Source organism: Helianthus annuus, chromosome 17 (assembly GCF_002127325.2).
Source record: "Helianthus annuus cultivar XRQ/B chromosome 17, HanXRQr2.0-SUNRISE, whole genome shotgun sequence".
NCBI lineage: Eukaryota > Viridiplantae > Streptophyta > Magnoliopsida > Asterales > Asteraceae > Helianthus > Helianthus annuus.
In genome coordinates this window covers 34,054,119-34,068,727 of record NC_035449.2, presented here as the reverse complement: position 1 = coordinate 34,068,727, position 14,609 = coordinate 34,054,119, and positions in this window count along the sequence as shown.

The following is a 14,609-nucleotide window of genomic DNA, read 5'->3' as shown; positions in this document are numbered from 1 at the left end:
GTTCCGACAACTCAGATTTTTAAATATAGCAATTGTTTATCTGCTTCTAGAGACTCTTGAATTCATTAGTACAGACAACTATTTGTTGGCCTCTAGAAACTTATTCTAGCCTCGCTTTCCTAGCAGATAAGCATCCTAAACACCTGTCACATACGTTAAAATAAAAGTCAATACACATAGTGTAAAGGCGAGTATACAAGTTTGATAATAGCATATAGAGTTCGAAATAGTTTACGCATAACCAGCACGTACACAGAAGAAAACGAAGCATGTTAATTATTGACATGGATCTATCGATACCAATGAATGCGGGTTGACTGCCCAAGGCAGTTCGTAATACATGATCACCACCGTAATCCATGCAAACAATTGTCCTTAACAACCCCCGTGTGAACGGGTGCTGAGTCCAAACTATAGTACTATCGTTGCTAAGGCAAGTAGACAACATTCCATGTGTAAACATAACAACAAGCATTCATTAAGTCACGTAATACATGCGGTAACGGTTAGCGTTTAAAATATTGCGTAGTGTGTTCGATTGTGATTTTGTATAAGTAACGTATGTAACACCCAAAAGTGCATAAAGCAAAAAGGGATCGAGTATACACACAGCGGTTGATGGATTGAAGGGAGCGCTTGAGAGTAGAGTTAGCCTGAATAGTTCGATGGTACATCGATAAGTAACGCGTAAAACGGAAACAAGTGTTGATGGGTCGGTCAGCGGGTCGATCGGATGGTTGTCCGATCGGTCGGCTGGCCGTGCACGTGACAGTCCGTTCGGACAGCTGTCCGGTCGGACGGTAGTCCGATCGGATGACTGTTCGAGTGGATTATTTCTTCCTTTCTTTGAGAAGGAGGTTTTTGTGTATGATGGCTTGACTTTTGAAGTTTTTGTTGTAGCATTTGAAAACATTGAAGTATCTTTACCTTTCAAGTCGGTCGATCGGACGGTCGTTCGATCGGCTGGCAACCCGTTCGGCTGGTACTTCAGCGAGAACAAGTTCTCAGCAGGATGTCACTCAATCGGACAACAGTTCGATCGGGTGGCATTCCTAGTGCATTGAACATGTTGAAAATCGATTAAATGTTAAAGCTCAAGTATCTCATGATCCGAAGAGTAATACGATCGGATGGCAGTCCGATCGGTTAGCAGTTCGTTCAATACTCAAACTTTAGATGAAGTTGGTTAAGTGTGGGTCCCATAGTGCAAGCTGTTCGGCTGACCGGCCGTTCGGGTGGTTGTCCGTTCGGACAGCAGTCCGATCGGACGGCACCCCGTCCTGGTCGTGGTACACTTGGTTGTTTTTGATTGTTTGTTGTTTTATCGAGGCACTTTGGCATCAGGTCAAACAACAGGAACCTTGTCAATACTTGGTTCTCCTGACCGGACAGGAATCACCCAAATCCGATTAGTGAACTGTTCGAGACGGTGGTTCACATCTAACCCGAGATCGGTAAACCTCGTGGATAGGATCCTGATATTGAGCTAACACAACCTCTGATCGGGTAGTAAGTCGGCACAAGTCCCGATTCTATCGGTTTTGAGGGCATTGAGTGTAAAAGAGTTGAAAGAAAGTTAGAAAACATTCTCTCAATCCTTTTTCACCGTGAACATGTTTAGATCTAGGAAAGATCTTTGTTGTTGTTGTGGAAATCGGTTAGATCTGAGTTGTTCTCGGTGGATTGAGGCCAAAACATGAAGTTCTTCAAGAACACCATGATGACATCATCCTAGAACACCTCAAATCTAGTGATTTCAAGGTTAAAAGTTAAGATTTAAAAGATAGAAAGGTGTAGGAGTGCGTGTAGATCAAGAAAGTGCAAGATTTAGGACGAGATCTTACCGGAATCGAGAGAAATCTGAGAAAAGGTGAGGAGAGCGTGCTGTTCAGTCAGAGAGTTTCCAAAAGTAGAAAGAATGAAAGTGACAGGAGTATTTATAGAGTTTCAAAAGAGAAAAGGGCTGGCCGATCGGCCAGGCAGCTCGATCGGACTGCCTGTCCGATCGGACGGCAGTCCGGTCGGGCGGCTGGTCGATCGGCTGGTTGACTGATCGATCGGTCGCCTGGTTTGAGTGTTCGGTGCAACGAGTTTTGCTGTTTCGATTTCGATTGTGAGTGATGCGAGTGCGATAGAGTTATACAATTCAAATTACTTTAAATCCCAACTATTCATATCGTGCACTATCTCTTCTCCACTAATTATCATACTATATCAACATACAATCATCCTTATTTCGTATTCGTTTTGCGATTGCGATGAGTTCGATTGTGTTTCGATTGATTACCACACGTAACATAAGTATACATGCACAAGTAACAAATAAGGCACACACACACACGTATAACAATCACCAAATTGCGTAATTCGAGTTGCGAGCGCGATGTTGATTAGATTAGTTCGTTTAGCATTTAGTTAACTTTATCGCATTGTTACTTCCTATCATTCACAGTCGTAAAGCGGTTCGTAGCGATAAACATGCGATTATTGCGATTGTAATTGGTTACTCCACATAATACAACTAACGTAATACATAAAATAGACTAACTACAGTCAAAGAAGTCAAAACAGGAATTGAGCAAAGAGAGACAGATTGCAATTAGCAATCTTTTCTTCCTTTGACTTCAATCTTGACTTTGACTTTGACTTTGACTTTCGAAACACTGGGATGTTACAGTAGTAGTTTCTGGATCCAAGATTGATCGTAAGAGTTTTTGTCAAACAAAATGCTTGGCTAATCTCTTACATCACTTGGTGAAAACAAATCATTTATGTATTATTTTTGATTTCCAAGCTTTGGTAACTTTTTAATTAAGTATGTATTAATGACTTTAATAACTAGTTTTTTATATTGAAAGCATGGTTGCAAAAGTCGCTAGGCGCTCCCTAGTCGGTCGATCGGGGAGTTGAGAGTACTCGGCATAGGCGGAGAGCACTCGGTGAGTACTCGGACATGTTAAATTATAAAGAAATTAGTTTTCAGAAATTAAATATATGTCTAATAACATAAATTTATTAATATTTATAACAAAATACGTGAAAATAATATTCATTATTTAATATGATTGTCATATAAATTATGTTCTATTATTTTTTTAAGTCAAACTCTGCCTGAATTGACCTACTAGATCCAATTTTGCCGAGTTGGACCGCGTTTGATCGATTCCGGGTAATTAGGCGGAGTTAGAGAAAGTCGCCTCGGCAGCCTACCTTGTAGCGACTACTCGAAGAGTACTCGGCCTTGGAAACCTTGTTTTACAACCATGATTGAAAGTGAACTTTATTCTATATGTGATAACCTGAACTTCCAAGGTTAGTCTTGTAATTCAGATCCTCATTATTCTTCACTCATAAGTGTGACCGAGTCAACCGTTGTTATGTTAGGTGCTATTATAATCATGTAAAACCAAACACACATTACAACCTCGTTGTGCTAAATGTTTTATATTTGGGCCACATATGTGTTAGACTTTATGTATTGGGTCAGCCCAAACTATTGAAGCCTGAAGCAAACATAACTAAATTATAGGTCCAAACCCACCCCCGCCCTTTGATCATGTTAATTGGCTGCTTTGCCAATAAGTTTTGGCAGCCCATTTACTTGGGCTTAAGCCCATTATCTCGGCCAAAGGTGAACCGCCTAAACTATTAGCATATATGTGTACGTATCATGTTATTGTTTACCTCAAAAACTCAAAACAAAACCCTACATATTCCAAGTTGCGTGCGGCAGGAGACCCCCCCTTCTTCATCGAAGTGTTAAGTGGTTAGTAAATTCATGTTGCGTAAATCCTTAATTCATAATCATTAATTCTGTTCATGTATGAGTTGAGTAACAAAGAGTGTATATGCATGCTATATGATGTTTACGTAATGTGGTTTCTGTGTGTGATTGCCTTGATTGCTAGAATAGGTTAATAGTTTTAGTGTTAACCATATGTGTTACTAGTATAAATTAATTTGATGCAATAAAGAACTTGGTGCGGTTTGATATTAAGGGCCGATGATCATTACATGTAATAGGGGTTGTATGGTGAGATTTGTGATTACATGTATCGCTTAGCTCTTGGATTAGGGGTTTACTGTTGACGAGTAAATGTTGAGTGTTATCGTAATGATGAATACAGGAACCCTTATGTTGCGATTCTCTGGTCGAAACCATATGTTAATATATCAAGAACCTCATGAAGTTGTTGTTTATGACTATTGATTACGTGATATGTGTTAGGTGATGATTAACAAGTGTGTGACAAATGATGAACAATATGTTATGATAAACAGAACTCTTGGAATATGCATGGCAATTTGATAACTAATGTATAAAAATTCATGGGATGATAAATCGGATTAAAACACTTTGGTGGGTAGTTGTTGTTAAATTGGGCTGAACACAAGTGGGCCGCACACCTCATGTTAATGTCTGTTTGGGCCGAGATTTAACACATGTGGTTCAGGCTTTTAGTAATAAGTCCTGAACATTTTAATGAGCATTACATGGTCTAGACTTCTTGATAAAAGCTGGGCACAAGTTAATGGTTCGATTTTGTGATGGATCAGGTTTTGTAATTGTGACTAAATGGTTCCAATTGTAGTTGTAAATTCTGAATAATTATGAAAGGTTTACATTTATTTACAATGTGTTTATTTATAATGTGTGCCATTCTTGATATATACTAGATTCATGCACATGTGTTATCGTCACAGTATGACAACTTGTTAAGTTAATTATAATAGACACCGGGTGTTTGGACACTTAGGGAATTGCAAATCCTAATTGCATACATACTTACGTTTAACGTACAATAGGTCACACATAACGGACCTAACATTCATTCAACGCGTAAAGTCACGTTAACATTACCGAGCAAATCTAAGGTGAGTTCACTACTTTTGAGCATGTGTCCCGGTGGTTGGGACAGTCAGTGGGTATCCCGGGGAGGGATAAGTCTTTTGGGTAAAACTGAGATGTTGGATAATAATCTCACTCTATCACTCTTAAGTCCCATCTTTTGTTACCGAAGAGGTAGCAGGGTATTAGTTGGTAGCGCTACTTAGGTTTGGCACCCTCACCCCGTACCGGAGAGGACGGGTGTGAACTAATGACCCAGTCATGCCCAGTGCTTTGATAGGAGCACTGGGGAACGGGAAAAACATACATCAGGAGCAGTCTTGTTCAGTATCAAGATATTATCAACATTACTTTCAGATTTGTTAACAAACTGAATTAAACACTTGGTAATTAACGTTTTCATAAAACTGTGAACTCGCCAGCTTTGTCTGATACACTTGTTGCATGCTCGCAGGTCGTTAGATTTCTTGGATTTGGGACTTGCTGTTTGGAGTAGCTGGAGTGGTCATGAGTCGTGCTGATTTGATACACATGATGGGTTTATTGATTATACACATTTGCTTTGGAACAATTAGACTATTATTTACTTATTGCTTCCGCTGAACTTGTTGGGTTTTATTAAACTTATTGTTGGTACCTTTCATTAATAATTGGAAATTTCATTTTTAAACTTGTTATGAGTTCAACATGATTAGTGGCTCGTTATTGGTTTGTCACACGCCTAACGGGGTTTCCATGGGTGGTATTTTGGGGGTGTGACAGTTTGGTATCAGAGCCACTGGTTATAATGAACTTGGTTTTAAAACGTTTCCATAAAACCAGACTATAACCGAACAGATCCGAAATCGACCATGACACTCAGCTCCGGACTACAAGGTTTGTTTCTCGTTTACTATTGCATAGTATATCTAGTGTACACTTATGTATGACATTACACGTGAATGCACACTTGGCACTGCAGTATGAGTCTTTATGTTACCAACCCCTGTTTTGTGATCTGTTAGTATGACACTACCCTTCGACTATTGTGACTCTTAATCCTGTAATACTTTTCGTTTGCTAGTTGGATGTGGGGAACCTTTTAGCGCAAGTTAAGAGGCACTGAGATAAGCATGCAAATTGCCTTATTTTTATGGGTGCACACATAATAATAATGTGGGGTACATGCGAGTCCTAGTGAGATCTAATGAGTGTGAAAGGGATTCCGCTTTGTTGTCTGATGTGCTTTGTAATCTGTAGAAGTTGTTGTGAGTTTGACTCCTACCTTATCTCGAATCTTGACCTTTTCCCCTTCTCTTATATAGAATCATGAGCGGACGAGGTCATGGACGTGGTCACATTGCAATGACTCAAGCTGAGCTGACAAACTTGATTAACACTCGTGTGGCGGAGGCTTTGGCAGCCTATCAAGCTGGTACGATATGTGCCAATTACCCTTTACCCTTGTGTCATGTACATAACTATTACCCGTGTGTTGCATTTTCTTTCGTTCTTAGGTCAGCATGCTAATCCGAATCAGAACAATCCACCTGCTTGTACGTTCAAGACGTTCATGGATTGTAAGCCACAGACCTTCAGTGGGACTAAAGGGGCTGTAGGACTCCTGCGTTGGTTTGAGAAGGCAGAATCGGTGTTTGCGATGTGTAACTGTCCTACTAGGGACAGAGTGAAGTATGCTACAGGCACACTCGAGGATGGTGCCCTGACATGGTGGAATGCCCATGTTTAGATGTTGGGCATTGAGGTGGCAAATGACACTTCTTGGGACGATTTTAAGGAATTGATGAGGGAGGAGTATTGCCCTCGTGATGAGATTCAGAAACTGGAGAATGAGTACTACGATTTGCAGATGGAAGGATCCGAGATCGAGGCTTACACGAAACAATCTCATGAACTAGCAATTTTGTGCCCTAACCTGTCTCGACATCCACTTCGACGAATTGAGTTGTATCTCAAGGGCCTAGCATCAGCTGTAAAGGGTTATGTCACTGCCGCAAACCTTAACAACCTGCCTCAGATCATCCGTTTGGCACATAAGATTACTGACCAAGAGGTCGAGCGTGGTTCATTGTCGCCCCGTAAATCTGCTACTACCACTGCTGCTACAGCTACCGCACCTGCTAGTGATAACAAGCGTAAATGGAACGATGCTGATAAAGCGACCAGTGCAAGTCAATCTCAGAAAAGGCCTGACAACAATAATAACCGCAATTTCAGTCAGTCGTCCTCAGTTAATCAAAGCCAGGGCAACAGTTCGGGTCAGGGTTCTTATGCAGGAAAGCTACCAAAGTGCAATAAGTGCAACTATCACCATCGGGGACCGTGTACCCGAGTATGTCACAGGTGCAACAAAGTGGGGCATATGGCCAGGGATTGTAGGGTTTCACTTCCGAATCAGCAGCAGCAGCACACCCCGCAACAGCAACAGTCACAGCAGCAGGAAAAGCAACAACCCCAGCAAAACCGTGGAAATCGTAAGGGATGTTTTCAGTGCGGAGCCGAGGGTCACATCAGGCGAGACTGCCCTCAACTAAATCAGAATGCTGGTGGCAACAACAATAGGAACAATAACAACAGAAACAACAACAATGGGAATAACGGAGGGAATGGCGCTCACGGTAGGGCGTTCACTATTGGGGCAGGCGATGCAAGGAACGATGGTAACGTCGTGACCGGTACGTTCTCTGTTAATGGTATTATTGCTTATGTGTTATTCGACTCTGGTGCCAATTGGAGTTATGTGTCTTTGGGGTTTAGTCGTCAGTTAGGGTTGACTCCCACACCTCTTGTAAATAAGCATGTAGTAGAATTAGCTGATGGTAAATCGATAGAAGCTTCTAATGTTCTGTTTGGCTGTAAACTTGATCTCATGGGTCAATTGTTCGACATTGACCTACTCCCCGTTACCCTTGGAAGTTTTGGTGTGGTCGTTGGCATGGATTGGTTGTCTAAGCACCAAGCGGAAATTCTCTGTAAGGAGAAAATTGTGCGTATCCCTCTCCCCAGTGGGAAATCTTTATCGGTCCACGGTCATCGTACTAGTGCCATGGTCGGCATCATCTCAGCCATGAAAGCCCAGAAGTGTTTACGTAAGGGATACCCTGCTATTTTAGCTCTTGTTACTGATTCGCAATCTGACGAGAGAAGGATCGAGGACCTTCCAGTTGTTCGTGAGTTTCCTGGTGTATTTCCTGAAGAACTCCCTGGTTTACCTCCGCATCATCAGGTGGAATTTCAGATTGATCTCACGCTAGGAGCAGCTCCGATTGCTCGTGCTCCTTTCGTCTTTCGCCAGGAGAGTTGCAGGAGTTGTCAAACCAACTCCAAGAGCTGTTGGATAGAGGTTTTATCCGACCCAGCTCTTCACCTTGGGGAGCCCCAGTACTGTTTATGAAGAAGAAGGATGGGTCCTTTCGGATGTGTATAGATTATCGTGAACTCAACAAGGTAACAGGTAAGAACCGTTATCCTTTACCACGTATCGACGATCTGTTTGACCAGTTGCAAGGTTCAAGTTTTTATTCCAAGATCGACTTAAGGTCGGGCTATCATCAGGTACGAGTCCGAGAGGAGGATATTCCCAGAACGGATTTTCGAACGCGGTATGGCCATTATGAGTTTTTGGTTATGCCATTTAGGATGACTAACGCACCAGCGGTCTTCATGGACCTTATGAATCGTGTGTGTAAGCCGTATCTTGACGACTTTGTTATCGTGTTTATTGACGACATCTTGATCTACTCCAAGAGCAAGGAGGACCACGAGCGACACTTACGTCTAATCTTGGAGCTCCTGAGGAAGGAGCAACTCTACGCGAAACTTTCTTAGTGTGACTTCTGGATTCGAGAGTTACACTTCCTTGGCCACATTGTGAATGAATCGGGGATACACGTGGATCCTGCTAAGATTGATGCTATAAGAAATTGGGCAGCACCGAAGACTCCTTCAGAGGTGCGACAATTTATTGGTCTCGCTGGGTATTATCGAAGATTCATCAAGGATTTCTCGAAGATCGCTCAACCTCTTACCTCGTCGACACAGAAAGGTGTGGTGTATTCTTGGGGAACAAAGCAGGAGGATGCTTTCCAACTTTTGAAACAGAAACTCTGCAGAGCGTCGATTTTATCTCTTCCTGAGGGAACAGAAGATTTTGTGCTATATTGTGATGCTTCCATTCAGGGTCTCGGTTGCGTGTTGATGCAACGGGAGAAGGTGATAGCCTACGCCTCGCGACAATTGAAGGTTCACGAGAGGAATTATACGACACACGACTTAGAGTTGGGAGCCGTGGTGTTTGCACTCAAAATCTGGAGGCATTACCTGTACGGTACTAAATGCACTATTTATACCAACCACAGGAGCCTTCAGCATATTTACGACCAGAAGGATTTGAATATGCGACAGCGTCGCTGGGTAGAACTCTTAAACGACTATGATTGTGCAATCAAGTACCATCCGGGTAAGGCTAACGTTGTAGCTCATGCCCTTAGCCGAAAGGAATCGAAACCAAAGCGTGTGCGATCCTTACAGCTTACCATTCATTCAAACCTTCCTGATTAGATTCGTTTGCTCATATTGAAGCATTGAAGGAAGAGAACATTGAAGCTGAGTATTTACGAGGCATGGAGAAACGACTAGAGAATAGATCTGACGACATTTATTATTTTATGGAAAGGGTATGGATCCCTTTGTTTGGTAACCTTAGAGATCTTGTGATGGACGAAGCGCATAAGTCTTGATACTCTGTGCATTCGGGTTCAGATAAGATGTATCAGGACCTCAAAGTCATGTATTGGTGGCCGAAGATGAAAGCTCACATCGCGACGTATGTTAGTAATGCTTGACGTGTTCAAAAGTCAAGGTGGACTATCAGAAACCGTCTGGATTACTTCAGCAACCAGAAATACCCATGTGGAAATGGGAGCAGATAGCAATGGATTTTGTTTCAGGCTTGCCGAGAACTCAAAACGGGAACGATACCATCTGGGTGATCGTTGATCATCTCACAAAGTCAGCGCATTTTCTAGCGATCAAGGAAACAGATAAGTTCTCACAGCTTGCAGCGGTTTATCTTAAGGAAGTGGTTTCTAGGCACGGGGTGCCGACTTCTATCATCTCAGATCGAGATCCGCGTTTCATTTCTGATTTATGGCAGTCGATGCATAAAACGTTCACGTCTAGATATGAGTACTGCGTATCACCCACAGACGGATGGTCAGAGTGAGCGAACCATCCAGACACTTGAAGACATGTTGCATGCATATGTGATTGATTTTGGTAAGGGCTGGGAGAAACATTTGCCGTTGATCGAGTTCTCCTACAACAACAGTTGCCACACTAGCATCCACGCAGCTCCGTTTGAAGCGTTGTACGGTCAGAAATGTCGTTCCCCTCTCTGTTGGGCTGAGGTGGGTGACAGCCAAGTCACAGGCCTAGAACTTGTCCTTGAAACTTCTGAAAAGATTGCACAGTAATTCAAAAAGTCACAGGTCGAAGACTGGTCAAGATCAGATGATGTCATGCGGTATGGTGAACAGTAATTCAAAAAGTGAACGGTCGTGCACTTTATTGGCACGACCGTGCGATCGCAAAAAGTTATAAAAAACAGGCAGAAACATTTTGTTCGGAATTCTGGGTTTTTGGGAGCTCATCAGGCAATTTCACAGGCTCCGGAGGCTTTGCTTTTGACCCGGATTCAAGCCACATTGTGCCGATTAGCTCCATTTCTATCCGGATTCTCATTCTTATGCTTGTTTATGGTTTGAATTCTTAAGTCTTTCCATAATTTTGTTATGTTTCAAGCATTGAGATTGATTATTATGTATTAATGTAAGCCTTTGGGCAAAAACACTATATCCCTTGCTTCATTATAACCATTAGTATGTTGATTATGTTTGTAATGACACTTTGAAGCATTTTCTATGTTAATCTTTGATGATTAGTTTGCAACCTTGTTTATTGATGTTGATTTCTTGATTATAAGTAATTATGTTGGATGATTAGCATTTGGTTAGTTGAGATAGTTGAAAGATGAAGCTTAATTAATCATATGCTAGTAGACTTTGAACATGCGTAACTTGTTTACTTGTTTAAAATGTGTGCACCATGATACTAGAAATGGTTAGTGGTTTAATAAAATGTAATAATTGTTATTCAAGAAAGCTTTCCTACGCGTAAGGGCCTTAACGGGTTAAATGGTGTCCTTATGAATTCTTGTCATGAATTGTTAGCTTAGTTAGTAGTTTAGGCCAAAATTGCTATCTTGGTGAATTTATGTGCAAGATTTGAAAAATGAACTCGGTTGTTATTTAATCTAGTTTATGCTTGTCTCGGTGGTTGCATTGTGTTTTTCGGTGTCACTTTCCTTGATTATGTGAGGTTAGAAAACTCCTAACGGATGACTAACTTATTTTTAAGAGATTTTCATAGACATTTATCAATTGCACGTTAAAGAACAATCTTAGGTGGTTAAAGTGTGTTTATCGTTTTAGCTTTCCGGATGATTGTCATGTTAGGATTCCCGAATGGGATACAAATTCTCTTGAAAAGGAAGAATTGACCAAATTTTTCTAGTGACAAAACCGACATAGTTGACATGCTTTGGTTGTGTATAAAGCAAGGCTATATACTTATTTTCTTATTTGGAGTCTAATATGTTGTTTTACATCTTTGTTTATGCTTACTTTAGTTTTTAGAAAATGACACAAATTATCTTCCTACCGGTAATTTAATGATAAAGGTCTAGTATTATTTCTCCGCCCACTTCCTTGGATCGATACTTGGTTCGTACCGATGCTTTACTACATATATGACGGGGTACACTTGCCCTTTCGTGTGTGTTTTAATGTTGAAGTATAAATCACTTTTATAAATTTAAAACCGAATCGTGTGTTAGATTCATTGCAAAAACATGTATATACGCGCACACGTCAAGTTTTTGGCGCCGTTGCCGGGGAAGTGGCGAGCTTTAGGAACGACCCGAGTCATTATTTTATCGGTGTACATACTTGTTAATATTTGTGAATATTTTCGTGATTATTTATTTGTTGATTTATTTGTTAATATTTCTTGTTTTAATTTAATTTATTCGTTTTCAAGATTATTTTATACACTTGTGAATTTTTATTCCATTTATTTGTTCGAATTCGGACTATTTATTCATTTATTCTTTGAATCTTCGGATCCGAAAAATGGTTTTTGCACTAGCCGATTCGATTATTTTAGTTATTTTAATTTTTACAAAATTTTGGGCCCATTTTCGAATTTTTTTAAAATTTCTAGCCCATGTTTACAAATATTCTGTTTCTTTTCAGCAAAAAAAACAGCATTATTATATTAATAAAATATTCATTGTGTCATTTTTCGTTTGCAGGTTGATGTTTTCAACCCCCGCTCCAGAAGTTGTTGAGCCGTCAGACGAGCCTGAGCGTTATCTGAGGAGACGTCTTCGCGAAAGATCTCGTGCGGTTAGCCTGCTTCTCGCAGCTGATGAAACGGAACCGGTGGTACCCGCTGAGGCCGAGGGCCCAGCCGACGAAGGACACATCATCATGGCAGACGACGAGCGACCTTTGAATGAATCAAATCAGCCCGGAATTGAAGGCCTGCAGCCGAGTATTATTAGACTATAGATGCACCTACTTTTGAAATTAAATCTAGTATTATTAATATGGTGCAGAATTCGGTGCAGTTTGACGGACGTGAGCACGAGGATCCCGGACGACATGTCGCTTCTTTTCTCGAGGTTTGTTCGACATTCAAGATTCGAGATGTTTCGGAGGATGCTATTCGGTTGAGGTTGTTTCCTTTCTCATTGCGGGACAAAGCCAGAGCTTGGCTTATGTCACTTCCAGCTGGGTCCATCAGGACCTGGAATGAGCTGGTGGAGCTGTTCATGCAGAAATACTTCCCGCCTGAGAAAACAACCAAGTTGAGAAACAGGATTGCGACCTTTCGCCAAGAGGAGGGAGAGTCGTTGCACGCGGCTTGGGAGAGATTTAAAGACTTGTTAGTTGATGTTCCACATCATGGCTTCTCCAAAAGACAGCTGGTCTTGACGTTTTACCAAGGGCTTAGTTACGACACGCAAGAGCGATTAGATATGAATGCAGGAGGCGATCTAGGAACAAAGACGCCAAACGAAGCATGTGATATTATAGAAAAAGCTACGTTGAAGTCTGGCTCGCGTCAAGCAGGAGATAGAGGCCGGACATCATCATCATCATCTTGCCCAGGAGTGCATGCTGTGGACGACTACACAGCCATTACTGCACAAATCTCAGCTCTTTCAGCGAAATTCGACAAGTCCCAGATAGCTGCTCAAGCTAGTTCAGGGTGTGACCAGTGCGGAGTGTCACACGAGCCTGGTGCATGCTTTCAAGGAGTTGTATATGAGGGCCAAGAAGAAGTAGATTTCATGAGTAATCAAGTGAGGCTGCAGAACAATCCCTACAGCAACACATACAACCCCGGATGGAGAAATCACCCAAATTTTGGGTGGCGAGCGAATACGGGAAATCAAAACCCGTTAGGATTTGCCCAGCACGCTCCAGCGCCGCAGCAGGCTCAGTGTCAGCAATTCCAGCCTTATAATCAACCTTACCAGCCACGTCCATATTCGTACCAAAATCAGGGTGCCGGGAGTAGCTCCCAGCAGCAAGCCCCTCAATCAGGTTCTAAGCTGGAGGAAATGATGGCTCAGCTTCTTTCTAGCTCCACGAGTGCAAATCAGTTGGCTGAAAAACTGTACCAACAAAGCGAATATCGTTTTTTAGCTTATGAGGGAGAAATGAGGAGTCAGAAAGCCTCGATTCAAAATATCAAGAATCAGGTTGGTCAGTTGGCAAAAATGATGTCGGAGAGACCCCCAGGTGGTCTTCCGAGCAATACAGAGCCAAATCCGCGCGGGCATGTAAATACGGTTATGACCAGGAATGGCAAGATTACAGGACCTAACATATCGGACCCACCACCGATCACTGAAAAGGTCTCGACTGACACACCGGACGAGGTGCAAGATAGGCTGCGCCCAGCAAGTACAGCACAAGTCCAGGAGCCAGTCAAAGATTACACTCCTCCAGTACCATATCCGGGCCGGCTGCAGAAACAGAAGAACGAAGAACAATACGGTAAGTTCCTTGAAATGTTTAAGCAACTGCATATAAACATACCGTTTGTTGAAGCCTTGGCCCAGATGACGAAATATGCAAAGTTCTTGAAGGACATCCTCTCGAATAAGCAGAAGCTCGAGGATATGTCCTGTGTTGTGATGAACGAAAGCTGCTCTGCCATTCTTCAAAATCGACTACCCACAAAAATGGGAGATCCTGGCAGTTTCACGCTTCCTTGTTTGATTGGAAATATGTCTGTTAGCCATGCATTGGCTGACTTGGGAGCGAGTATCAACCTTATGCCCTATAAGGTTTTTACAAAGTTGGATCTAGGTGAGTCGTCGCCTACACGTATGAGCATTCGACTAGCAGATCGTTCTGTCAAGTATCCACGTGGATTTGTTGAAAATATGCTTGTTAAGATTGACAAGTTTGTGTTTCCAGTGGATTTTGTTATCCTGGATATGGATGAGGACTCTAGGGTGCCTTTGATTCTCGGACGTCCGTTCTTGAATACTGCTCGGACCATTGTAGATGTAGCTGCAGGGCAGATTACACTCCGAGTGAATGATGAGCATGTGACCTTTGACATTAAGAGGTCACTGCAGCACCCGCAGAGTCATGATGATGCGCTTTACTATATCGACATT